Source organism: Martes martes (genome assembly GCF_963455335.1).
Source record: "Martes martes genome assembly, chromosome: 1".
NCBI classification, from domain to species: Eukaryota; Metazoa; Chordata; class Mammalia; order Carnivora; family Mustelidae; genus Martes; species Martes martes.
Window position 1 is genome coordinate 42,869,828 of NC_137888.1, and position 26,309 is coordinate 42,896,136.

Consider the following 26,309-nt stretch of genomic DNA (forward strand, 5'->3'; position numbering starts at 1 on the left):
TATGAATTCTTTATATATTTGCATATTAACCTTTATCAGATATAGCATTTGCAAATGTCTTTTCCTATTTAGCAGGTTGCCTTTTTGTTTTATGGATGGTTTTCTTCCTAATGCAAAAGATACTTAGTTTGGTATAGTCCTAATTGTTTATTTTTGCTTTTGTTGCCCTTGCCTGGGAACACAGATTCCATGTATATATATTGCTAAGACCAACAACAAAAAATTTACTGCCCATGTTTTCTTTTAGGAGTTTTATAGTTTCAGGTGTCTTGAATCCATTTTTTGGAAATATCTTATTTATTTATTTGACAAAGAGAGATCACAAGTAGGCAAAGAGGCAGGTAGAGAGAAAGGGGGAAGCAGGCTCCCTGCTAAGCAGAGAGCCTGATGCAGGGCTCTATCCCAGGACCCTGAGATCATGACCTGAGCTGAAGGCAGAGGCTTTAACCCACTGAGCCACCCAGGTGCTCCTCTTGAATCCATTTTAAGGTTATTTTTGTATATGGTATAAGAAAGTGGTCTAGTTTTATTCCTTTGCATGTAGCTGTCCAACTTTTCAATACCATTTGTTAAAGAGACTGTTTTTTTCTCCATTGTATAGTCTTGTCTCCTTTTATGTAGATTAATTGACCACATAAACATGGATTTATTTCTGTGTTATTTTGTTCCATTGATCTATGTGTCTGTTTCTGTGCCAGTATCATATTGTTTTGATTGCTATAGCTTTGTAGTATAGTTTGAAATCTGAAAGCATAATATATCTAGCTTTGTTCTTCTTTGTCAAGATTGCTTAGGCTATTTGAGATTTTTTGTGGTTCCATACAAATTTTAGAATTATTTGTTTTATTTCTGTGAAAAATGCTTGTGGTGTTTTCATAAGTATTACATTGAATTTGTAGATTTTGGGGGGATAGTGTGAACATGTAAACATTAATTCTTCTTATCCATGAGCATGGTATATCTTTTTATTTATTTTGTTACCTATAAATTCTTTCATCAATATCTTATGGTATTTAGAGTACAGGTCATGTACCTTCTTGGCTGCATGCGTTGACTAAATGTATCTCTAGGTATTTTATTCTTACTGATGCGATTATAAATAAGATTGTTTTCTTAATTTCTCTTTTTTGATGGTTCATTATTAGTGTATAGAAATACAGCAGATTTTCTATGTTAATTTTGTATCCTGGAAATTTACTGAATTTATTAGTTCAAATTGTGTTTTTGGTAGAATCTTTAGGATTTTGTATATAAAGTATGTCATCTGGAAACAGTGACAGTTCTGCTTCTTAACAGTTTGGTTCTTTTATTTTTGATTCTTACCTGATTGCTGTGGCTAGAATTTCCAGTACTGTGTTTGAATAAAAGTAGTAGGAGTGGACATTTCTGTCTTGTTCTTGATCTTAGAGGAAAAAGTATCAGTTTTTCACCATTAAATATGATGCCAGTTGTGGGTTTGTTATATATGGCCTTTATTATGTTGAGGTATATTGCCTCTACATCTACTTTGTTGGGAGTTTCTAATAAATTGATAGTGAATTTTGTTACATAGTTTTTGTATGTAAATACAAATGATCATATGATATTTAGTTTTTACTTTGTTAATGTGGTATATCATGTTGATTGACATGCATTCTAGACTAAATCTTACCTGACTGTTGCTGTATGATCCTTGCAATGTATTGATGAATTTGTTTAATATTTCATTGAAGAATTTTGCATCTATGTTCATCAGTAATATTAGCTGTAATTTTCTCTTTCTTTCTTTCCTTTTTTTTTTTTTTGTCTTTGCCTGGCTTTGTTAAGATAATACTGGCCACATAGAATGAATTTGAAAGTGTTACTTCTTCCATTGTTGGTGAATTTGAGAATGATAGGTATTAAGTCTTCTTTAACTTTTTGTTATAATTCACCTGTGAAGCCATCTGGTCTAGGGCTTTTCTTTGTTAGATTTCTGATTATTGAATCAATTTTATCATTAATTGTCCATTAAGATTTTCTGTTTCTTCCTGATTCAGTCTTGGAAGATTGTATATTTCGGGGAATGTACCCATTTCTTCCAGGTTGTTTAATTCGTTGGTGTATAATTGTACCTACTGGTCTCACGATCTTTTTTTGTTGTTGTTTTGTTTTGTTTTGTTTTGTTTTGTTTCTGTGATGTCAGTTGTCACATCTTTCATGTCTGAGATTAATTATTTGAATGTAAGCTTTTTTTTTGTGATGAGTCTGGCTAAAGTTCTTCCTTTTTTATTTTTTTTTAAAGATTTTATTTATTTATTTGACAGAGAGAGAGAGAGAAAGAGAGAGCACAAGTAGGCAGAGCAGCAGGCAGAGAGAAAGAGGGAAGGCAGGCTCCCTGCTGAGCAGAGAGCCCAGTGCAGGGCTCAATCCCAGGACCCTGAGATCATGAGCTGAGCCAAAGGCAGAGGCTTAAACCACAAGCCACCCAGGTGCCCCAAAGTTCTTCCTTTTTAAATCTTTTCAAAGAAATTGCTTTGTTTCATCATCATTTTTTTTTTCTTTTTTTAGTGCCTATTTCATTTATGTCTACTTGGATTTTTATTATTTTTCTTCTATTAACTTTGGGTTTTGTTTATCTTTTTTTAGTTCCTTTAGAAGTAAAACTACAGGAAACAGTTTCAGATTTTCTTTTTTCTTAAAGTAGGTGTATATTACTATAAACTTTCCTCTTAAAACTGCTTTTTTGTGTCCCATAGATTTTGGAACATTGTGTTTCCATTTTCTTTTTTCTCAAGGTATTTTTTTATTTCCTCTGTGATACCTTTGTTGAGTCACTGGTTGTTTAATACCATGTTGTTTAGCCTCCACATGTTCATAGTTTTTCCAGTATTTTTTTTCTTGTAATTGATTTCTAGTTCATATTGCTGTGATCAGAAAATGTTTGATATGATTTTGATCTTCTTAAATTTATTGTTAAGTCCACTTTGTCTAATGGGTCATTTTAGGCCACTGTTTCCTTAATGATTTTCTGTCAGAAAGATTTATTCACTGATACAAGTGAGGTGTTAAAGTCCTCTATTATTGTAGTATTACTGTGAATTTCTTCTTTTATCTCTGTTAATATTTGATTTATACATTTAGGTGCTCCTGTGTTAGCTGTATAGATATTTACAATGGTTATATCCTCCTGTTGGGTTTATCCCTTTATCATTATGTAATGTTCATCCTTGTCTCTTGTAATAGTCTTGATTTTAAATCTATTTTGTCTGATATAAGTATGCTATCTTAGCTTTTCATTCATTTCCACTTGCATGGAATATATATTTCTATCTTTTCACTTTAAAAAATACACATCTTTAAGTCTGAAATGAGTCTCCTATAGGGAACATATAGGTGGATCTAATTTTTTTTTTTTTTTTTAATCCATTTTCCCATCCAAGTACTAACCAGACCTGACCCTGCTTAGCTTCAGAGATCAGACCAGTTCGGGCGTGTTCAGGGTAGTATGGTCATATACTTTTTCTCCATTTTCAACTAATGTCTTCTGATTGGAAATTTAGTTCATTTACATGTAAAGTAGTTATTTATAGGTTTTGACATATATATACTTATTGCTTTTTTGTTAATTGTTTTCTGGCTGTTTTTATATTTCTTCCTGTTCCTTTCTTCTCTCTCTCTTCTCTTGTTATTTGATGGTTTTCTTCAGTGTTATATTACAATTTCTTTCTCTTTATTTTTTGTGCATTTATTATAGGTTTTTGGTTTGTGGTTACCATGAGATTCATATATAACATCCTATGTTTATAGCTGTATATAAGTTGATGGAAGCTTAAGTTCAAACACATGTTGGAAGCATTACATATTTTATTCCCTTCCCCTCAACATTTTATGCAATTCATGGCATATATATATATGTATTATTATTCTGTGTATTTCTTAACTAATTAATATAGGTATTATTGGTTATACTATTGTGTTTTAACCTCCATACTATCTTTATAAGTGATTGATCCACAATTTTCAGTGTCTGTATGCTTTTACAGTGTGATCTTTTTCTTTCACAATTTTCTTTCTACTAGTTCTAGTTTACAATTAAAGAAATCCTTTTAACATTTATTTTAAGGTTAGTTTAGTGGTAATGAATTCCTGTAAACTTTGGGAAACTCTTTATCTGTCCTTCAATTTTGAATAATATTTTTCTGTGTAGAAAATTCTTGGTTTAGGTTTTTTCCTTTCACCATTTTAAATAAATCGTGCCGTTTTCTTCTAGTCTGATAAGTTTCTGCTGAAAAGGCAGCTGATAGCCTTCTGGGCTTTCTCGTATATGTAATTAATTTCTTTTCTCTTACTGCTTTTAAGATTCTCTCTTTACCTTTAATCTTTGACATTTTAATTATTGTGTATCTTTGGGTTCATATGGTTTGGGCTCTCGGTGCACCTGGACCTAAATGTCCTAGGTTACTGAAGTTTTCAGTTATTATTTCTTCAAATAGTTTTTCTGCCTTGTTTTCTCTTCTTGGACCCATACGATGTTAATGTTACTATTCTGATGTTGTCCCAGAAGTCCCTTAAACTATCCTGATTTTTACTGTTGTAGTTGTTGCTATTGTTCAGCCTGGATGATCTCTGCTACCCTGTCTTACAGATCACTGATTGATTCTTTTGTACCATTTAATATGATGTTGATTCCCTCTACTGTATTTTCATTTCAGTTACTGAATACTTCAGTTCTGGTTGGTTCTTTTATTATATTTCCTATCTCATTGTTGAAATCCTCCCTGTGTTCAGACATTTTTCTAAGTTCAGTGAGCATCTTTATGACCATTACTCTTAAATCTTCATTAGGTAGATTGCTTATCTCCATTTTGTTTAGTTCTTTTTTTTTTTTAAGTTTTTAAGTTTTTATCTTATTCTTTCATTTAGAACATATTCCTCCCTCCCCTTATTTTGTCTGATTCTCTGTGTTTGTTTCTATGTACTAGGCAGATCAGCTACATCTCCTGGTCTTGAAGGAGTTGTTTTATGTATAAGTCTTCCTCTGGGTCCTTGTAGCACAAATTTCTCTTGATCAGTAGAATCAGGCACTCTGGGGGTCCCTGGGTGGCTCAGTTGGTTGAATGCCCAACTCGATTTTGGCTCCGGTCATATCAGGGTTGTGAGATTGAGCCCCATGTTGGGCTCTATGCTCAGCAGGGAGTTTGCTTAAGATTCTTTCTCTCTGTCCCTCTCCCTACTCATGCTCTTTCTCATTCTGTGAGTCTCTCACTCTCAAATAAATAAATCTTAAAAAAAAAAAAAAAAAAGGAATCAGGCACTCTGAAGTATGCTCTGTGTGGGGTCATTTACCCTCCTGTTGTGGCTAGACTGTGACTGCTATGGGTGTGCTAGCCCCAAGTGAGGCTGGCTAAGGGGCCCAGCTTCAGCTACTGTCAGTTCACTGGTGGGTAGGCCTTAATCATCCACAGACAGGGTGGGAGCTACTTTGGAGGGACACTATCTAAGGCAGCCTGCCTGACATATTAGGGCAGGAGCCACTTTGCCAGTGGTCCCAGTCATGGCCAAGGGCATCTTCCATTGTGGCAGGGCAAGAGCTGCTTGGGAGTGGGGGAGGAAATTCTGCCCTGGTCAATTCTGCTCATTGGGTGTGAAGAGACAGGAGATACTTTGGAAAGACCCTGTCTGGAGTGGGTGGGTTGGGTGAGATGGATCCATGGGGAACAAAGGACAGGCTAAGTTTTGCTAAGGAAATAAATGGAGAGTGTCAGAACAAGTTCCTGCCAGCATGAGGCCAACGAGGCTGAAGCATGGCAAGAAAAATTCTCCCTGCCACTACATACATTCTCTGAGAAAATTTCTTCAGATCCCTACCCTTCTAGCACACAACCTAAAATTAGTCAATAAATCTCTTTTATGTATGGCCCAGGCATTTTTCAGACTGCTGCTTCTGTGTTGGGTCTTAAGAACAAGTGAGTTTGTGTGCAGGCCCTTTAAGAGCAGAGTCTCAGTTTCCTATAGGTCCCCCCAGTCTCCAAAATTAGACCCTGATGCATTTCAAGTCTCCCAGAGTAGAGCCCTGATTTTCAAAGCCAGACATATGTGCACCCATCTTTTTGGTACAGATCTGGTACAGATCAAGGACAGAGGATGGCAGGGGGTGCCCAATGTGTGGTTTGAACTCTTGCTCCCCAGGTAGAACTTCTACAGGTGCAATATGCCTCCTGCTCATCAGTCACTATGCCAGGGGTGCGAGTCCTCACCAGACTGCATCTCTGTCCCTCTTATTTTTCTTGATGTGGTTTTTATTTAGTTGTGGAGGAGTTTTCTAATAGTCTTCAGCTTATTCTTAGAGTTGCTCTATATGTAGTTGCAACCTCAGTGTAGCCCTGGAAGGAGGTGAACTTTGGATCTTCCTACTCTGCTGTCTTGATCCCAAGAACAACCTTCAGCCCAGTTTTAAAGTGATATTTACCCCTAATAGTTCCTTATTATTCTCTTAATTTATAACAAAAATATTATTTAAGAAAGAAAACCATAGCACCTAAAAATATATAGGATGATGAGGATGATAATGATGGTAATGATGATACTGTTTTGATTTGATGGTAAAGGCATGCATTAAGAATTGTGTTTGCCTACTTAGCAGGAGAGCGGAAATTAATACATAAGTCAGGATTAATAAAAGAAACCAGAAATAAAAATGGCAATAAGAAGTATATTGAAGAAGTAAAGAATTTATATATACACAGTTGTTCCATATCAGATGTAAGAAGCATGGACTAACATGGACTTTCAGTTTAATCATAGATGTAATTATTTTGGCATGCTAATAAAATTTTTATAGATGTAAGAGACATAGCATTTTGGTTTGCATATTATTAAAGGTGTACAGATTACTGATGAGAAGATTACCTTAGGTCACTCAGAATTGATGCTATGTTTCAAGTATTTTGGACTGAATTATAAAAGACAACATATATGCTAAAGAACTTTTGAAGGAATAGGTATGGTATAGGAAAAAAAAAATACTGAAACCTTGTATAACTAATACTCAGATTAAGATATAAAACATTAGTATCTCTGAAGCCTCCTCTCTTGCCAAGCTTTTTCTTTACGCCCTGATGTGGTTAACAAAGCTTAAATTTACATGATATGGCAAAATGCAAAGCCAGTTTCAGCACTCATCTTACCTTTCCTGGTTTCTAGATTCACTCAGTTTTTGGAATATTCATTATCTACTTTCTTGCCACTTTATCTTTTCATTTATGAGACTACCTTTTTGAAATATGTTATTCCACTATTGTAATTGTTTACATTAGAAAGTCTATTCAGTGTGCCATAATTCTTGTTGATATATCAATTAGTCATATGTTTTTATATTTGAAATATAATAATAAGTATCAAGTTCATTTTAATCCAAGAAGGTCCTATTTCATGCATGCAAGTGGATTTTTAGATAATTATAGTAGACAGCAGGAAGACAGATAAATCATTTGTTGCTTTTATAAAGGAGAAAATGAGCATTTACTCCTCCAGAAGTGCTATCTTAAATATTATCCTGAAGATAATAGGCCAGAGCATTGAACCTAGAGCATTTTTCCATGCCTACCAAATGTGGCAACAAAACAATTCCAAAGCAGGAAAAATTTGTATTTTTACTAAAATGGTCAGAGTACCAGTGCTGATAACTGTTAAGAGAACTGAAAGAAAAAAAAATAACAATATTATGATTTAAAGAGATACGAAATTGTGGTGCCTTCATTTCAAAAAATGTTTTCTCTACCCAAGCAATTTTTGAGATCCTAATACAAAAATAAAGAAAATAGATAGGGAGCTGGAGTAAAAAATAATGGCATCAGGACAGATGTTTCAGGCTCAGTTAAAATGGTTATTGTCGCAATAACTCAGCAGTAGTGGGACAAAGAACAGAAGATAAGCAACTGCGTTATAGATACAAGGAATGACAGTGTTCCCTAAACCCACATAATAGATGAATCAGAATGTATCTAACAAATAATCAATAGAATATTTTAAGGTACATGCATGTACATATCACCCTGATAATCACTTTTAAGGAATATCTAAAAGAATCAAAAAGAATGTTAGAATTTGACCTATTTCTTTATCTTTTCACCTACAATGCACCTATAATTATAAAATTTAAATGATAAAAAACAATTCTGTATATCTTTTCATATCATTGTTCTATTAAAATGTAAATCATTCCAGGAACTATTTGAATGGTTAGGTCTTTCTTCTTTAATCCTTTCCTGCCCTTTGGAAAACAGAACTCAAAATCTTTTTTTCTTCTGAAGCATACTTGATTTAGCTGTATCTGACATATTGATTGTTTGCATTTCATTCCTGTCTGTGCATAGGCTTGAAATAATCCTTGAAGTATTCAGGAGGAAGGTGTAGGCTGGAGTCTTCCACCTACATCACTCCTTGCTCTAGAACTTTTTGGTTTTTAGCTGTAAATTGGTAATTCTATGTTAATTTTCATTTAGACAATTTCTTGGCTTCAATAATCTGAAACATTAAAAAAAAACACACACACATTTCTGTGAATACAGGATTGACACAGAGATTGTTTTTGTTCTACTTTAAGGTTGACTATGGATTTGAGCAGTTAATTGTTTAGTTATTCCTAACAATTATTATAATTATCAAATAAGGATTTCTATTTAAAACTATTTATACATGTAAAATTTCTTATTTAAGTGATTTTAGAAATACTTCCATCAGTGTCTATATTTGACATTTTCAATATAAGAGTCATTTACTAAGAGATTAATTAGCCCTGTTTTCCAGTCTATGCTCAATCAAAAAATGTACATTTTAAATAGTCTTTTTTTAGAAAGCGAAAATATAGATTTTTCAAGTATAGCTGTCTTTTTTTCTGAAGCTTTTTCTTATATAAAACACTCTGAAGATGGTTAACAAGTATGATTCATTGCTGACAAAAAAAAAAAAAAAACAAGAAATGTGAAAGATTTTCTAAGTATCTTGGCTTAAGAAAAAAAAAAAAAAGTAGTATTTTTGCTGTTCACTTCATTATTCCATAGTTGACATTTTCAGTGGTGGGAATTTAATGGTGCTTTGTTATTCATTGTTAACCTGACATGGCCTTTGTTTGCTGTAATATGTTGTTGGTAGGAATGAATACACCTATAGGATTTGTAGCAGTTAAGATACAAGAATAAAAATTATGATTTTTAATTATTTTAAAGTTTAAAAATCACTGAAAATCTCTGTAATAGCAATGCATTTGTTTAAAAAAACTGCATTAAGACACAAGGAATTATAAATACATAACTTCAGCTTTATTCCCAAATGTTACACACATTTCTTTCTTGTTAGTAGAAATTTCCCTGCTATAAAACTTAAGGATACTTTTAATTATTTTTTTTTAATTTTTTAAATTTTTTAAAAATTGTATTTATTTTATTTTTTTTAGTGTTCCAAGATTTATTGTTTTTGCACCACACCCATTGCTCCATTCAATATGTATCCTCCTTATTACCTACCACCAGGCCCTCCCAACTCCCCATCCCCTCCCCTCGAAAACCCTCAGTTAATTTCTCAGGGTTCACAGTCTCTCATGGTTTGCCTACCCCTCTGATTTCCCCCAACTCACTTCTCCTCTCCTCCCAATGTCCTCCATGTTATTCCTTATGCTCCATAAGTAAACGAAACCATATGATAATCGACTTTCTCTGCTTGACTTATTTCACTGAGCATAATCTCCAGTTCTGTCCATGTTGATACAAAAGTTGGGTATTCATTCTTTCTGTTGGAGGCATAACACTCCATTGTATATATGGACCATATCTTCTTTATCCATTCATCCGTTGAAGGGCATCCTGGCTCTTTCCACAGTTTGGTGACTGTGGCCATTGCTGCGATGAACATTGGGGTATAGATGGCTCTTCTGTTCACTACTGTATCTTTGGTGTATATACCCAGTAGTGAAATTGCAGGGTCATAGGGAAGCTCTATTTTTAATTTTTTAAGGAATCTCCACACTGTTATCCAAAGTGGCTGCACTAACTTGCATTCCCACCAAGAGTGTAAGAGGGTTCCCCTTTCTCTACTTCCTCTCCAACACCTGTTTCCTGTCTTGTCAATTTTGGCCATTCTAACTGGTGTAAGGTGGTATTGCAATGTGGTTTTGATTTGAATCTCCCTGATTGCTAATGATGATGAACATTTTTTCACGCGCCTATTAACCATTTTATGTCTTCTTTGGAAAAGTGTCTGTTCATGTCTTCTGCCCATTTTTTGACGTGAATATCTGTTTTGTGTGTGTTGAGTTTGAAGAGTTCTGTATAGATCTTGGATATGAGCCCTTTGTCTGTAGTGTCATTTGTGAATATCTCCTCCCATTGTGTGGGTTGCCTCTTTGTTTTGTTGACTGTTTCCTTTGCTGTGTGGAAGATTTTGACCTTGAAGAACTTCCAAAAGTTCATTTTTGCTTTTGTTTCCTTTGCCTTTGGAGATGTCTCTTGAAAGAAGTTGCTGTGATTGATGTCAGAGAGGTTACTGCCTATGTTCTCCTCTAGGATTTTGACAGATTTCTGACTCACATTCAGGTCTTTCATCCATTTTGAGTTTATCTTTGTATATGGTGTGAGAGAATGGTTGAGTTTCATTCTTCTATACACAGCTGTCCAGTGTTCCCAGCACCATTTATTGAAGAGACTGTCTTTTTTCCATTGGATGTTTTTTCCTGCTTTGTCGAAGATTATTTGACCATAGAGTTGAGGGTCCATATCTGGACTCTATATTCTGCTCCATTGGTCTATGCGTCTTTTCTGTGCCAGTACTACGCTGTCTTGGTGATCACAGCTTTGTAGTAAAGCTTGAAATCAGGCAACGTGATGCCCCAGCTTTGTTTTTCTTTTTCAACATGTCCTTAGCGATTTGGTGTCTTTTCTGGTTCCAAACAAATTTTAGGATTGCTTGTTCCAGCACTTTGAAAAATGCTGGTGGAATTTTGATTGGGATGTCATTGAAAGTACAAATTGTTCTAGGCAGTATAGACATTTTAAAAATGTTTATTCTTCCGATCTATGAACATGGAATGCTTTTCCATCTTTTTGTGTCTTCTTCAATTTCTTTCATGAGTGTTCTGTAGTTCCTTTAGTACAGACCCTTTACCTCTTTGGTTAGGTTTGTTCCCGGGTATCTTATATTTCTCGGTGCTATAGTAAATGGAATTGATTCTCTAATTTCCCTTTCTCTATTTTCATTCTTATTGTATAAGAAAGCAACCGATTTCTGTACACTGATTTTGTATCCTGCCACATTACCAAATTGCTGTATGAGTTCTAGTAGATTGGGCATGGAGTCTTTTGGGTTTTCAATATAAAGTATCATGTCATCTGTGAAGAGAAAGAGTTTGAGTTCTTCTTTGCCAATTTGAATACCTTATTTTGTTGTTGTTGTCTGATTGCTATTGCTGGGACTTCTAGTACTATATTGTACAACAATGACGAGAGTGGGCATTCTTGCTGTATTCCTGATTCAGTGGGAAGGCTGCCAGGTTTTCCCCATTGAGAATGATATTCGCTGTGGGTTTTTCATAGATAGATTTTATGAAGTTGAGAAATGTTCCATCTATCGCTATACTTTGAAGAGTTTTAATCAGGAACAGTTGCTGTATTTTGTCAAATACCTTTTCTTCATCATTTGAGAGGACCTTGTGGTTCTTATCTCTTCTCTTGTTGATTTGTTCTATCACATTGATTGCTTTGTGAATGTTGAACCACCTTGCATCCCAGTGATAAAACCTACCTTGTCATGATGGATAGTCTTTTTAATGTACTGTTGGATCCTATTAGCTAGGATCTTGTTGAGAATCTTGGCATCCATATTCACCAGGGATATTGGTCTGAAATTCTCCTTTTTGATGGGGTCTTTGCCTGGTTTGGGGGATCAGGGTAATGCTGGCTTCATAGAAAGTGTCTGGAAGTTTTCCTTCTGTTTCTGTTATTTGAAACAACTTCAGGAAAATAGGTATTATTTCTTCTTTGAATGTTTGGTACCCATCTGGTCCTGGGCTCTTGTTTTTTGGGAGGTTTTTGATCACTTCTTCAATCTCGTTACTAGATATTGGTCTATTCAGGTTGTCAGTTTCTTCCTGTTTCAGTCTTGGAAGTTTATAGGTTTCCAGGAGTGCATCCATTTTTTCTAGGTTGCTTAACTTATTGACTTGTAACTGTTGATAATAATTTCTGATGATTGTTTCTATTTCCTTGGCATTTGTCATGATCTCTGCCCTTTCATTCATAATTTTATTGAGTCTTCTCTTCATTTGGATAAGTTTGGTCAGTGGTTTATCGATCTTATTAATTCTTTCAAAGAATCAGCTTCTAGTTTCATTGATGTGTTCTAGTATCTCTAGTTTCTAACTCATGGATCTCTGCTCTAATCTTAATTATTTCCCTTCTTGTTTATGGGGTTGGCTAAATTTCTTGTTGATTTTCCAGTTCTTTAAGGTGTAAAGAGAGCTGGTGTATTTGGGACTTTTCAACTTTTTTTTGAGTGAGGCTTAGATGGCTATGTATTCCCCCCTTAGGATTGCCTTTTCTGTATCCCATAGGTTTTGGACTGAGGTGTCTTCATTCTCATTGGTTTCCATGAATTGTTTTAGTTCTTCTTTGATTTCCTGGTTGATCCAAACATTCTTGAGTGGAATGTCCTTAGCTTCCAAGTGTTTGAATTCCTTCTAAACTTTTTGTTGTGGTTGAGTTTCAGTTTCAAAGCACTGTGGTCTGAGAATATTCAGGGAATAATCTCAGTTTTTTGGTATTGGTTAAGCCCTGATTTGTGACCCAGTATGTGGTCTATTCTGGAGAAAGTTCCATGTGTGCTTGAAAAGAATGAGTATTCTGTTGTTTTAGAGTGGAATGTTCTCTCTCTGTGTGTGTGTGTGCGTGTGTGTGTGTGTATGGTTCATCTGGTCCAAAGTGTCATTCAAACCTCTTGTTTCTTTCTTTTTTTTTTTTAAAGATTTTATTTATTTGACAGACAGAGATCACAAGTAGGCAGAGAGGCAGGCAGAGAGAGAGGGGGGAGGAAGCAGGCTCCCCTCTGAACAGAGAGCCCGATGTGGGGCTCGATCCCAGGCCCCTGAGATCATGACCTGAGCCGAAGGCAGAGGCTTTAACCACTGAGCCACCCAGGTGCCCCCAAACCTCTTGTTTCTTTATTGATTTTCTGCTTGTATGATCTGTCTATTACTGAGAGTGGTGTGTTTAGATCCCCTACTATTAATGTATTCATATCAATATGACTCCTTATTTTGATTAACAGTTGGCTTATGTAGTTGGCTACTCCCATATTGGGGACGTAAATATTTACAATTATTAGATCTTCTTGGTGGATAGACCCTTTAAGAATAATGTATTGTCCTTCTGTATTTCTGACTACAGTCTTTAGTTTAAAACCAAATTTATCTGATATTAGAATGAGTAACTCCGCTTTCTTTTGAGGCCCATTGGCGTGAAAGTTGCTTCTCCGTCCCTTCACTTTCAGTCTGGATGTATCTTTAGGTTCAGAATGTGTCTCTTGTAGACAACATATGGATGGGTCCTGTCGTTTTATCCAATCTACAACCCTGTGCCATTTTATGGGAACATTTAGGCCATTCATGTTGAAAGTGATTATTGAAAGATACATTTTTATTGACATCATGTTGCCTGTGAAGTCCTTGTTTCTATAGATTATCCCTGTACATTTCTGTTGTATGTCACTCTTGGGTTCTTTCTTCTTTTATAGAACTCCCCTTAATATTTATTATAGTGTCAGCTGTGGTCACATACTCTTTTAAACCTTGCTGGTCTTGGAAGCTCTTTATCTCTCTATCCATTTTGAATGTCAACTTTCTGGATAAGTATTCTTGGCTACATGTTCTCATTTAGTGCCCTGAATATGTCTTGCCAGCCCCTTCTGGCTTGCCAGGTTTCTATGGACAAGTCTGATGTTATTCTGATGGATCTTCTTCTGTATGTAAGGAATCTCTTCCCCCAGCTGCCCTTAGAAGCTCTTGTCTAAAATTATGATTCATGAGTTTCTCAATCAAGTGGCTTGAGGTCTTTGTAGATTCATTAATCTTGGTGGGTGTTCTTTCTGCCTGTAGGACACAAACACTTGATCCATTCTCCAGACTGGGAAAATTTTCATCCAGTATTTGTTCAACTGTATCCTCTAGTCTACTGTCTCTTTCCACACCCTCAGGCATCCCCAAGGTTGGAATATTTCATGGCATCATTTATTTCCCTAATTCTGTTTTCATGGTTTCTAAGCTGTTTGTTCCATGCCTCCTCCTGATCCATTTTCTCTATCATTTTTTCCTCTAGATCACTAATTCTATCTTCTGCCTGGGTTACCCTAGCTGTTAGAGTATTTAGGTTAGATTGGATCTCATTTGTAGCATTTTTAACTTCTTCCTGGGTGACTTTCACTTCTTCCCTTAGAGATCCTATGTAGTCACTTACGGTTTTCTCCAACCTAGCCATTGCCTGGATAATTGTTACCCTCAATTCCCTTTCCAACATACTATTTATGTCCATATCCAAAAGTTCTGATAGAGAGGGCAGAGTCTCTGAATTTTTATTCCATTGGGTGTTCCTCCTCCTAGCCATTTTGGTGAGAGGTGGTTAAGGAATGTGTAACTGAATATATCAACCATCAACCATTCAGTATAGCTGAATATATCAATCACAGAGGCAATTCTGTGTGATCAGAATTCTCATTAGAATCTTGAATTGGTTCTCCTCTGCTGTTGTATCCTCAGTAGATATGAGGCATAGCCTCTGTGAACAAACTGTAGAAAACCTTAGGTTGTAATCTCCCACAAGCCTCTCTCTCCCAGCCCACCTAGCTCCACAGGAAGCAACTTTGCAGGACACTTTTAATTCTTAATACATTTCAAAGCTTTCATTAAATTACCTCAGCTATGCATATTATACCTTACTGTCCTATAAAATAATTTATTTGCCTCAACTTAAAGAAAAAACAGAAATTACATTGAATTCCAGTGTATAAGTCAGATTCACATGGTATTAATTTTAATTGAAGATAATTATTCAAAATCATGATCTCCTTCTTCATATTGTTGCTAGGTGACTATTAGTTGCATCAGATAATTTAGAGAGAATTTAAGGAAAAAAGATCTTCATATACCTTTGCAAAAATATATTTATTTTGTTGTCAAAGACAAAAATTCTCACTATTCTAGAAAAAGAACAGAAAATAGGTTAATAATGACATGTCAGTAGAAATATAACTTTTATATTTACCACATTGTTTATGTACATCACTATAACTCATCCCAACAAATATCTTTGTTGAAGAGGTAGTAAAACTGAGGAGGAGAGTGGGCACCTGGGTGGCTCAGTAGATAAGTATCTGCCTTTAGCCATGGTCATGATCTTAGGCTCCTGGAATCAAACCCTATATCAAGTTCCCTGCTCAGCAGGGAGTCTCCTTTCCCTCTCCCCCTACCCCTCCAACCAGCTCATGCTCAGGTGGGCTCTCTCTCCCTCAAATAATCAAAATTAAAAAAAAGAAATGGAGGAGAGTAGAGAATAAGAGGTAGTATAAATTGATTATTGATGACCATAAGGAATATTATTTATAAAGATAAATTTCTTGAGTTGAAAAGTTGATAAAAATGAAGATAATAAAGATATTGAATAAGGGAGAAATTTCTGATAACCATGGCCCTGTAAAAAATCTACGTGTATAGAAAACTGACAGTTTCTATGTCAGTTGAAATGACAGATGTCCCTCAGTAAAATAACTGATATTAACTAGACAATATACATATTGCATAGATATTGAAATGAATATAAAACATTTTGGATAAAGAACACAAATAGTGTTGTATGGTTATTTAGAATTAATTATGGTTATAGCAGTAATGAATGGTTGCCACTGTAACTAAAGAAACTTTCTATTGCGACCTGGGATCTAAGCAATGTAAGTCTGATAAATGGGACAAGTGATAAGCTTAAATCAGCATAGTGATGGGTAGTAACATCTCCAGGGATCTATAAGGAAATGTACTTGAAAATGGTTATGTAAGAACAGTATTTGTACCTCGGAGAAGGGGAAGAACTGGTGTGTAAACAGTGGATTCTGGAACACTGAAAAGAAATTAAAAAAATAAAAATTAAAAAAAAATATATCTAAGAAGTAATCAGAGGGGAAAAAAATATAATTTTTGAGCAAGAAGGAGATTAGAGAATAAAATGGTGACAGAAGTGAGAGTGGGGGAACTGCTGAGTTTCCCTCTTTTTCCTTTTCATATAATGGGCCTTCTACAACTTAAAAAAAAAAAGTTAATTATAATCTTTGATAGTATTACTAAGGCATTTGAATGATTCTGCACACTTTTTACTGCTATACAATGTTTAAGAAAAGCCATGCTGGTTGAAAACTTTACTTCTCTATCTTCTCAGAAAGATTGAAACTTCAATTCAATTATCTAGATGTCCATCTTCATTCCATCTCATGAACTAAGTTTTTGTTTTATTTTAAAGATTTTATGTATTTATTTGAGAGAGCAGAGGGAGAACTATAACTTGAGATGGGGGTAGGGGTGTGGGCAAAGGGAGAGGGAGAAGCAGACTCCCCCCTGAGCAGGGAGTCTAATGACCTAGACTGATCATCACCTGAGCCCAAAGCAGATGCTTAACTGACTGAGTCACCCAGGCACTCTCCATAATGTGAACTTAGTATTGGACTATGAGTAGGTGTACAGGTGGTTGTTGAATTCTAGATCAATGTACTCACCAGTGAGAAATCTGGAGCCCTTAGATAACCTAGTCGGTAAGCACTCCTCTGTAAAATTAATCTGTAGTTTCCTTTTTCATACTCTTGAGAATATATTCAGTTAATTATTAAAGAAGAATCATTTATTAACTGAATTGTATTTTTTCCTGTTATAAATGGATTTCCAATGTGGAGCTTAGTAACACAAAGATCTCTTGCTATGGCAGTAACAAAAATTAGTGTATTAGTAATTATGGAATAATATTTTTGTTTTCTTTATATTGTTATCCCACTAACTGATAAGATCAATATTCTCCTAGGGTATATGGTTAGAGAGTATTGGTTAAACAGATTTGCCAATTGTCACAATTATAGACATTCTAGGAAACCTGGTGAAAACTTATAGTCATAAGTAGAAATTAGTGTCAGTGACTCTTGGAAAGAAAGTAATTCACATATAATAATATGAGTAAAATAACCATGGACTGAAATATTAAATCAATCATTTATTTACTTAAGACTCATAGTATGGTCTTATCATAAAGTAGTTAATATAGCAAATACAATATAATGGGCATATAAAGAATATTAAGAATGAGTAAGAATATAAAGACTGAAGCTAAGACCTGAACCACTGAGATCATTGTCAGAATCTTTATAAAGAACACAGGTTTAATTTTTTTCTCAGACTTCTAGAAATGTATTTTTATATTCTAAATGTTCTCAAGGAGCCTGCTATGTAGTCTGCTCAGAATGACCCATGTTGTATTCTTATAGATTGTCACATACCTCATTTTATCTAATATGTAACACAATATTTGCTTTATTTCAGGCAGTCTAGTAGCAAAATCATTCAGAAAGCTAGATTACTTTTTTTGATGCATTTGATCCAATTTTTATTGGATTATTATTAAGATATACCAATGGGCTTTGCTCTATTTGATTTTTCAACTGTTATAAAATATCATTAGAAAAAAAATTCTATTTATTCCTGCAATTATTAAACCAGAAAGAATGCTTTTTTGTTTTATTTTGTTTTGTGATGAATGTATTTGAATCATGATAGCTTTATGGAAAACCTCATTTCCTAACTTGAAAAAAAAAAGGGATATAATTATAGAAGAGTTGTGTTGTACATTGAATTGTGTTCCCTGTCCCCCAAATTCACATATTGAAGTCCTAATCCCTAGCAACTCATAATATAACCTATTTGGGCATAGGCAATTATGTTTAAATGAAGTCTTATTTATGACCTTAATCTGATCAAATTGGTGTCTTTATAAGGAGAGGAAATTTGGACACTCAAAAAAGATATCATAAAAACAGGCTGTATGGAGAATTGAGAAGGTGATCATCTGCAAGCCAGAGTCTTCAAGAGAAACCAAACATAATGACAACTTAATCTTGAATTTTTAACCTCTAGAGCTATGAGAAAATAAATTTCAATTGTTTAAGCCACCACTCTGTAGTATTTTGTCATGGTAGCTCTTGCATATTACTATAAGTGGGTAGGATGGCACAATTGATATATTTAATAGTTGAGAGAAAAGAAAAGATCACATGCAATTAATGGCATATACACAGAGACACAAAAGATGTGACATTTTCTGATTGGAAAATTCTGAATATGGTTTGAAAGACACAAAAGGATGTCAATTTGGTGATTGAGAAGGTATCATATTGTGAAAAGCTTCCTATGCCATGGTATGTGGTTGATTTTTAATCTGTAGATAATGAAGATCTATCACACACATTTTCAAGGAAGAGCTACAGGAGTGAGTAGAAGAATACAAGTGTCAAGTGATAAAAGAAAATTTTGTGTTCAGGAAACACATTCTAAAGGATTTTTTTTTTAACACTTAAAAATAGTCATATGATGTCCTTGCCCCAGAAAAATCTAGGAAAGGTAACTATGAGGAATACTCCTGAGTCAGAAATGTTTAAAATCAATTCTAAACAAATAATTACAAATACTTTTCTTAATGGCTAAATTAATAAATACATTTGGCAGAAGCACTGCCTGGTTTTAGTATGATAAGGTAATTAATACCTGGTGTGACTTTTTGCTGCCTCAGTCAACCAATCATAACTGTTTTTCTAAATTTTTATTTTAAGCAGTGTTTTTAAATAGATTTAACTGATGTTTAGCATTTGTCAAAAAAAGGAAGTCATGAATAGATAAAAGGAATCCATTGTTTTGTCTCATTTGAAGAATGGTGAGATGAAGGACTTCCATTAAAATTTTGAGGTATTTTAGGAATCTTAAAGATAAAATCCAGTAAAGAAAAAAAAATGCTGTGAACTGACTGAAACTTGCCTGAAACACCAAGATATAAAAGTAGTGTAAGTTATTTGTGATATAAAAGTACCCGTAGCTCTGAGATCCAGGAAAGAAAGAAAACAGAAAAAGAAAAGAACTTTGATAGATGCTCTATAGCCCTCAGATTCCCAAGAGTTTTGATTCTGTTTCTTTCTTTATCTTTCGTTGGACTGTTATATAATCTGATGTCTGAGCCACCAAAGCACCTCTGAACTAATGCTTAAATATGCCAATGAGACCTAAGTCTTTCAGGGTTAATTATGGGAAAAATATAGTACTTAAGAGAAAGGTAAAAATGAATTACCGACCTGAAATATCCTTTCAGGTTTATGACTCTCGGGATGCAGAAATATTTTGTTCCCAGTTGCTAATGGCATCCATGATGCCAAGATTTAGTATAAGAATGCACTCAAAGTGACATTTGTATTAAAGAAAGCTGCCAAGATGAAGGTATCTAGAAAATTGGTTCACTATGAGAATTGCCTTACAAAAGAAATGCAAAAATCCATGCAGCTGTGTACTGAGTTTGATATGCAATGTATGGTTTGAGCATCATTTGATTTCATTTTTATTTAATAGAATCTTTGGAAAAATAAGCTGTCTTACCTCTAAGTATGTTTGAATGTGCAGACTGCTTTATGAAGAGACTTGTTTAACTTATGGTCAAACCAAATTCATTATGAATATTTTGGGGAGAAGAAAACCTCACTGAGGTGACTCTTCTGGTAACAGGAATTCTGAAAGTGATTGAAAAACTATGTTGGGTGTCTAGGTTCTCATAAATCTCCATAAAAGCAAAAAACTATTACAAGCATCATATTTCCAAGTTCCTGTATTTTACAATGTAATTAAAAAAAAAAAAGAAAGCAGTCAATAAGAAAGTCAAATGCCATTTTTAAATAAAGAAGCTAGCCTTAGATTGCAAAATAAATTGTTTTTGTTTGTTGTTAATGTTCTGCTAGAAAACCAGGATTTCTTGCAAGTACATCCCTGTGGCTTTTTAAGGAGATGTAATGATGAGGAAAGGATATTCTCATTATTAATTTTTTTGCCCTGAAGGAAACATATTTGCACATTCATTTCTTTCAACTTGCCTCTTTACTCTGTACAAGTGAACATCTATGCAGCTTGAGTAATTTTTTGGTCTGGTTGTGTGACATTCTCAAGTGACCCTTTTCCAGGGTCCATGAAAAATTTAGTGGTAATGTGAATGAGAACTTCAATTTCACAACTGTCACAGCTACCAGTCACTCAAATTGCCTTTCACATGTGGAAGGTTTGAGGTTCTAATCAGATCTAATTCCAGTGATTGGGTCCCCTATTACTATGTCGAAGCACCTTAATGATTTGAAGGATTTAAGTAGTATACTCTTAACTAATTTAATTAACATTTGATTTTGAATTGCTTTTTTTCCCCCCACTGTAACAATAGTATGGAAGTCAGAATTATGTAAGCAGAGTAATTTCAGGGTTCCATTTCATTTCCAGAGTAGAGTCTAAGCAATTAATTATTTTCTGATTGGTTGCTGGGGGTGTGGCGGGTAAGGATGAGGGGTGAGTGTTGGAGTGGGTTGGGTAAAATTCCCAAAGGAAGGAAGTTTGTGTTTTATCTAGATTGCTTTTCTCTGAGTATTTCTCACATGTATTGCTAACAGCCACATAAATCCCATTTTAATATTCTACTAACCATATAATACACATTAATTTACTCATTTGTTTAATTTTTTTTTTCATTCAATGACTGTTAAACTATATTCTGGGACTCATGCTGGGCACAAGAAATACAAAAATCCTTAAGATAGAGTCCATGTTTTTATGGAGGTTATTAGCTGGTACTGAGATATTTCAAATTCAATATTTAAAAATGTTAAAAAAATTTATTCTCCATGATGTATCATAGATTTACTAGACAATATTATAACTAGACACAGTTTCATGATATTGTTCCTGGCTGTCCTTATACTCTTGTTTCTTATCACTTAGCCTTATTTTTTATGTTATATGAATATTAAACTTTTAACTCTTCAAAAATCCTCATGTTATATTCCCGTTATCATAATCATTTTGGACACAGTCAATAAAGTAAGCAGGCATATCATTTAATTTTATTAATGGTGACACTTGAGAGTTGTATGTTTTTTCTTCTGTTTTTTAAAAAATATTTTAAATACACTCTGGAAACAATCCCTTAACAAATATTATTAAAAGTTTATTTAAGAGTTTGATTTTTAATTTCTATTTTAGAAGGTAGGAAGTAGAAAACACAATTTATACATCCAAAAATACCCACAGAAATATTTTAGAAAATCACTTTTTAAGTTAATTCCTGTTAGTTAACTGTTATATTAGTTTCAGGTGTACAATATAGTAATTTAACAATTCCATATATTATCCATCACAAAAAATGTATTCCTTAATCCCTATCACTTATTTAACCCATTACCCCACCCCCCACTCCTCTGGTAACCATCCCTGTGTTCTCTATAATTAAGAACGTTTTTCCTGGTTTCTTTCTCCTTTTGCCTTTGCTTTTTTGTTTCTTAAATTCCACATATGAATGAAATAATATGTCTTTCTCTGAGGACTTATTTTGCTTAGAATTATGTTCTAGTTCCATCCATATCATTACAAAAGGCAAGATTTTGTTCTCCTTGGTTGAAAAATATTCCATTGTGTGTGTGTGCGTGTGTGTGAGTGTGTATGTGTGTGTATATGTGTGTGTGTATGTGTGTGTATGTGTATATGTGTATATGTGTGTGTGTGTGTATGTGTATGTGTGTGTGTGTGTATACACACATCCTCCATCTTTATCTGTTCATCATTTGACAGACACTTGGGTTGCTACCATATTGGGCCTACTGTAAATAATGCTGCTATAAACACTGAAGTGTATATATATATATATATATGTATATATATATGTATGTGTGTGTATGTGTATATATACGTGTGTGTGTGTGTGTGTGTGTGTGTGTGTGTATACTTTATCTATTCATCATTTGACAGACACTTGGGTTGCTACCATTTTGGGCCTACTGTAAATAATGCTGCTATAAAGATAGAAGTGCATGTATCCCTTTGGAACACTGTTTCTGTGTTCTTTGGGTAAATACCTAGTGGTTGCTGGAACATAGGGTAGTTCTATTTTTTAACTTTTCAGGTACCTTCATACTGTTTTCCACAGTGCCTGCACCAGGTTGCCTTTCCACCAATAGTGCAAGGAGTTTCCTTCTCCTTTTTCTCCACAACCTCATCAGCACCTGTTACTTCTTGTACTGTTGATTTTAGCCATTCTGACAGGTGTGAGGTAGTATCTCATTGTAGTTTTGATTTGCTTTTCTATGATGGTAAGTGTTGATGAACATCTTTTCATATGTCTGTTGGTCATCTGTTGTCTTTGGAGAAATGTCTGTTCCTGTCTTCTGTCCATATTTTAATTTGATTATTTTTTTTTTTTTTTTTTTAGTTTTGAACAGTATAAATTCTTTCTATAATTTGGAGACTGACACTTTATTGGATATGTCATTTGCAAATTTCTTCTCTCTTTCCATAGATTGCTTTTTGGTTTTGTTGATTGTTTCCTTTGCTGTGCAGAAGTTTTTTCTTTTGATATTGTCCCAATAGTTTATTTATTTATTTATTTTCCCCCCTTACCTCAGGAGATATATCTAGAAAAAAGGTTGCTATGGGCAATAAGAGGTTACTACCTGTTTCCTCTTCTAGGATTTTTATGGTTTCAGGTTTCACATTTAGGTCTCTAATCCATTTTGAATTTGTTGTTGTGTATGGTATAAGAAAGTGGTCCAGTTTTCTTTTTTTTCTTTTGGATGTTACTGTTCAGTTTTCTCAATACAATTTGTTGGAGACTGTCCCTTTCCCATTGGATAATCTTTCCTGCTTTGTGGATGATTAATTGACCATATAATTATGGTTTTATTTCTGAGCTTTATATTCTGTTCTATTGATTTTTGTGTTTATTTTTGTGCCAGTACCATACTGTTTAGAGTACTACATCTTTGACTATAACTTGAAGTCTGGAATTGTGATTCCTCCAGCCTTGTTTTTCATTTTAAAGAATGTTTTGGCTATTCAAGGTCTTTTCTGGGTCCATACAAATTTTAGAATTGTTTGTTCTGGTTCTATGAAAAATTCTGTTGGTATTTTGATAGGGATTGCTTTAAATGTGTAGATTGCTTAGGGTAGTATAGACATTTTAAGGATATTCATTCAATCCATGACTATAGAGTGGTTCCCCCCCACCATTTCTGTGTCATCTTCCATTTCTTTCATCAGGGTTTTATGGTTTTTAGAAGATAGATCTTTTACCTCTTTGATTAGATTTATTCCTGGGTATCTTATTATTTTTGGTGAAATTGTAAATGAGATTGTTTTCTTAATTTCTCTTTCTGCTCCTTTATTATTGATGTGTAGAAATGCAACAGATTTCTGTACATTGATTTTGTATTCTGAGACCTTATTGAACTTATTTATCAGTTCTAGTAGTTTTTTTGGTGTAGTCTTTCAGGTTTTCTATAGATAGTACCATGTCACCTGCAAATAGTGAAAGTTTAATTTCTTATTTACCAATTTGGATGCCTTTAATTTCATTTCATTTTCTGATTGCTGTGACTCAGACTTCCAGTACTAACTATGTTGAATAAAAGTGTGGTGAGAGTGGCCATCCTTGTCTTTTTCCTGACCTTGGGGGGAAGCTCTCATTTTTTTCCCACTGAGGATGATGTTACTTGTATATTTTTCATATATGGCCTTTACTATATTGAGATATGTTCTCTCTAAGTCTACTTTGTTGAGGGTTTTTATCTTGAATGGATGTTGCCCTAACATATGCTTTTTCTACATCTACTTAAATAATATGTTTCTTTTTTCTTATTGATATGATGTGTCATATTGATTAATTTGTGAATATTGGACCACACTTGTAACCCAGGAATAAATCCCAGTTGGTGATGGTGAATGATTTTTTTGATGTATTGTTGGATTTTGTTTACTAGTATTTTGTTGAGGATTTTCACATCTATGTTCATCGAGGGATATTGGTCTGTGGTCCTCTTTCTTAGTGATGTCTTTGTCTGGTTTTGGCATCAAGATAATGTTGGCCTCATATAATGAATTTGGAAGTTTTCCTTCCTTTTCTATTTTTTGAAATAGTTTGAAAAGAATGGATATTAAGTCTTCTTTAAAGGTTTGGTAGAATTTGCCTGTGAAGCCATCTGGTCCTGGACTTTTGTTTGCTGGGACTTTTGCTGTTTGATTACTGACACATTTTATTTGCTGGTCACCAATCTGTTCAAATTTTCTATTTCTTCCTGATCAATTTTGGTGGTTTATATGTTTCTAGAAATTTATCAATTTCTTCTAGTTTGTCCAATTTGTTGGCATATAGTTTTACACAATGTTCTCTTATAATTGTTTGTATTTTTGTGGTGTCAGTTGTTATTTATCTTCATTTGTTATTGTTTGGGGGTTTTCTCTTTTTGATAATTCTGGCTAGGGTTTTATCAATTTTATTGATTTTTTTCAGTGAACCAGCTCCTGGTTTCATTGATCTGTTCTATTGTTCATTTAGTTTCTATGTGATTTATTTCTCCTTTAATCTTTAATCCTTTACTCTGTTGGCTTTAAGCTTCATTTGTTCTTTTTCTAGGTCTTTGAGGTGTCATGCGAAGTTGTTTGTTTGAGGTTTATCTTGCTTCTTGAGATAGGCCTATATTGCTATAAATTTCCCTCCTACAACCGCTTTTGCTATGTCTCAGAGGTTTCGGACCATTGCATTTTCATTTTCATTTGTTTCCATTTAATTTTTTATTTCTTCCTTTATTTCATGTTTGACCCATTAACTGTTTAGTAGCATTTATTTAACCTCCCTGTATTTGTCGCCGTTCAGATTTTTTTTCTTGTGGTTAACTTCTAGTTTCATGGTATTATGGTCAGAAAAGATGCATGGTATGATTTCACTCTTTTTGAATTTGTTGAGGCTTGTCCGATGGGCTAATATGTGATCTCTTCTGAAGAAAGTTCCATGTGCGCTTGAAAATAATGTGTATTCTGCTGTTTTAGGATAGAATGTTCTGAACACATCTGTTAAAGCCATCTTTTCCAGTGTGTCATTCAAAGTTATTTTTCCTTACTGATTTTTTTGTTTAGATGATCTGTCCATTGATGTAAAATGGGGTGTTAAAGTCCCTTACTATCATCCTATTATTATTATTGGTTAGTTCCTTTCTATTTGTATGAACTGTTTTATGTATTTGGGTTCTCCTATGTTGGGTGCACAAATATTTATAATTGTTATATCTTATTGGATTGTCCCCTTTATTATTATATATTATCTTTCTTTGTCTCTTGTTCTAGTCTTTGTTTTAATGTTTATTTTGTCTAATATAAGTATCGCTTCTCTGGCTTTCTATTGACATCCATTTGATGATAGATGTTTCTCCATCACCATACTTTCAATCTATAGATGTCTTTAGGTCTAAAATGAGTCTCTTTTGGACAGCACATAAATGAGTCCAGCAGAAGCTGCTGTTTCTTTCGGGGTGGAGATCAAGCTATCACTTTTTCTCCTGGCTTGCCCTGTCCTGAGTCAGCTGAACTTTAAAGCTCTAGGCTCCAAGTCCCACTGGTTTTAAAAACTCACAGAATTTAACCCCTCTGGTTTTTAAAGTCAAATATGGGGGTTAGTCTTCTCTGTATAAGCTCCTTGAAGCAAAGGATAATTTCTCTGCCCTCTCCTCACACATGTCTCCTTCCCTCCTGCAGTGACCCTCCCTCTACCTTTCTGACTTTCCTAACTTTTCAGATGTAGCTTCTTCTCTATATTTAGTTGTGAAGTTTGTTCTGCCAGTCTTCAGATCATTTTCTAGTTTATTGACTTGGATGTGAATGGTATCTATTTGTAAATGTAGGCCATGGAGTGCTCCTAGTCCTCTACTCCATCTTCTTTCCCAGACCCAGTACCAGTTTTGATGAGCTTTTGATGCTGACATTTAAGTTGAGTGGTATTCTTCCTCCTCAGGTTAAATCAGTTCTCTTTTATTGTAGTGTCCTTGTCTGGCTTTGGTATCAATAATGCTGACTTCATAAAATAAGTGTGGAATGTCCCTTCCTTTTTTTTTATACTGTGCAAAAAATTTATATTAGTTTTTCTTTAAATGTTTAGTGGAATTTCTAGCATAGCCCTCTGGTCCTGGAATTTTTTTGGGTGCTGTTGTGCCCATTAAGAACTGCT